This window comes from Macrobrachium rosenbergii, chromosome 30, assembly GCF_040412425.1.
Source record: "Macrobrachium rosenbergii isolate ZJJX-2024 chromosome 30, ASM4041242v1, whole genome shotgun sequence".
Lineage (NCBI taxonomy): Eukaryota > Metazoa > Arthropoda > Malacostraca > Decapoda > Palaemonidae > Macrobrachium > Macrobrachium rosenbergii.
This window is the reverse complement of record NC_089770.1, coordinates 16460475-16463500: the sequence shown is the minus strand read 5'-3', so window position 1 is coordinate 16463500 and position 3026 is coordinate 16460475.

The following is a 3026-nucleotide window of genomic DNA, read 5'->3' as shown; positions in this document are numbered from 1 at the left end:
TGCATTCACAAATTCTTTTTCCGATTTCTTTGTCGTGTGGTGGCTCCGTTAGGCTAGTCGATACTTGCCCACGGTCCTACGTGTAGTCATGCTTTCGGTGGAATATTTCATTATGGGAGATTTTACGCATTTTGTTTTTCACTCTTCATAAGGATGTAGCCTATGTCAAGACAAATATTTTAAACGTATTCGGTTCTTGTTTGAAATTTATATTAATTTTCAGTTTGACGGCTTTGTTAATTAAAAACCTGCACCTTCCTCTAAATATAATGACAGACCATTAGATACTGTAATCATATTCCATTAATACATAGTAGTACATAAACATTTATAACGTGTCCATATTTAAGTGTTTCTTTATGAAGGCTGTATCTAAAGTGCTTAATGACATTGTCCTATTTTCATTACGTTCAACATTTGATTCTTATTTAGGTGTTCATCAATTATTTTATATGTTCTTCGATGTCTTCACTAGTTGCATCTATGCATTATTTTTTTCTAAAGCTACAAAACCAAACTTCCGTAGATTTCTTCTTTGACCATATAAACAGACTCTGTTTTATTTGTATTTAGTTAAAAATTTTTACCGTTTTTCCCAACTATTTTTGTCCATTACACTCACTATTTTGGTCATGATCGATCCGAGTATAATTGTGAATCGTCTGCGAAAAGCATACGCTTTAACTTCAATTCTCAATCTCCTAAATAACCTATTTCTCTTAATTCTAAAATTTTTATTTCCACCCACTTAGTTACTATTGAAGATATATTGCTAATGTTGTTATATCTAATAAGTTAGAACACATTCTGAATATTTTGTCAAAGCAGAAGAGAGAGAGAGAGAGAGAGAGAGAGAGAGAGAGAGAGAGAGAGAGAGAGAGAGAGAGAGAGAGAGAGAGAGAGAGAGCTTATATTCAAACGCATTTGCATGTACATCATACTTGCATGACGTCGTACGTGCCTTCATTTAAGCCTACAGGAGCAGAGGAATTGCAACACAGTCGCTTCACGAGAACACAAAACAAAACCAACTGACACCCGGGATTGCATTCATTGTGTTCCCAGACTTCAAATCTCCCCTCCCCTCCCCAAACAGTGGTGGCATTGGAATGCAGATTGCCCAAGGATAACATGAACTCATAAAGGGAAACCGGGGAAAAATATTCCAGCTACATCAACTGACCTCGGGTTTTAAAGAGCCAATGTAATGTGAAAAAAATGTTTGCTTGCCTCTGGGGGAACAAATTTCATAACTGCATAAATGAGTATCTTGTGCAATGCCAAATACATCTCGTGAACAGAAGCATGGTTATAGGATTTGAGAATAAGGAATGAAGGGACCAACGTTTATTTAAAAAAAGAAGAAAAACATTAGCCGAAGTTTCTTCGGCGCAATCGAGTTTTCTGTAAATAGTATAATCAAGGCCACCGAAAATAGATCGCATTCGGGTCGTTTCGGCCGTAAGTCATTTAGGCCGTAAGCACGTTTATGTGCAAAATGGGCGCCGTGTTTAGTACCAGCCCCTTGGGGATGTACGTAAAACATGAAATACCATAAACATAACGGTAAATACCATAAACATAACGTCTTACATTGTTTTGGATGTTACGGCCTAAAGTGACTTACGGCCGAAACGACCAGGACCGAAATAAATCTATCTTTCGGTGGCTCGATAGAATGCTATATGGGCCGCGGTTCATGAAACTTTAACCAGGGGCCGGTGGTGGCCTATCCTATATCGTTGCCAGAAGCACGATTATGGCTAACTTTAACCTTAAATAAAATAAAAACTACTGAGGCTAGAGGACTGCAATTTGGTATGTTTGATGACTCGAAGGTGGATGATCAACATACCAATTTGCAGCCCTCTAGCCTCAGTAGTTTTCAAGATCTGAAGGCGGACAGAAAAAAGTGCGGACGGACAGACAAAGCCGGCACAATAGTTTTCTTTTCAGAAAACTAAAACTATATCACAATTAAACTGTTAAAATAACTCGTAGGTAAAAACGTAAAAAAAAAAACATTTATCGGCTAAATATGCTTAGGCTAATAACCATTATGGTAAAAACACTCTCACCTTTAAAAGCTTGTAGGCCTAATCGAAATGCGCTTATCGCCAAACGAGTTAAAGCTTCGGCCAGTGGATGAATCATTGTTCCCCTCAAGGATAAAGATTCCCCAACATTCTCACAGGTTGACAGCTAAAACATCCTAGTAATCCTATAACAGAAACCTTACTATCAAGAACTTGAAATTGAAATCTGACCGTTATAGGTGAAAGCACCAAGAGTGGGAACGAGTCAAAATGCGTTTGCCACCGAACACGCGGAACATTGCTGAAAGACTACTGTTGCTATATACTGGTACTACTTTCCATTACTAAAGCTACAACTTGCCTCTGCTAAACCATCCTAAATCAACATCATTATCACTCTAATACGGAAATACATTAATTTTGTAATATCTTACTAATGTAAGTGAAATGTAATATTTTTCTTATTATGTAAATGAAATTTTATATTTTTCTTATGTAAAAGAAATGTAATATTTTTCTAATAAAAGAAAAAAAAAAAACGGAAATACAAGCCATAAGTAAATATCGTATCAGAATGACTGTACCCTTGGTCTTAAAACCTAACTCGTCTTTAAACCATACATTACTGTATATGATAGTGACAAGTGACATAATGAAAGAGAGAGTTCTGATTTACGCTGCTAAGCTACCTCTATTCCTCACTGGTTATTAAAACTGAAAGAGAACTTGCGACTTGAATGAGGCAATTGGGAGTGCTACTTGGCTTGTTATCTACGCGTCACCTACTCCGGGGTGCTAGTACTAAACATGGCGGAAGCTCCTTGGGACGCCGTGTTTAGCACTAGCCCCTCGGGATCAAAGTATTATATACGCACAAATTATTATATTAATAATAAATTATATCTTCGTGCGGCCGTCTACTTTACATTTACCATACGAGCACCTCAGTGTACAGTAGGTGACGCGTAAATAACAAGACAAAGTAGCACC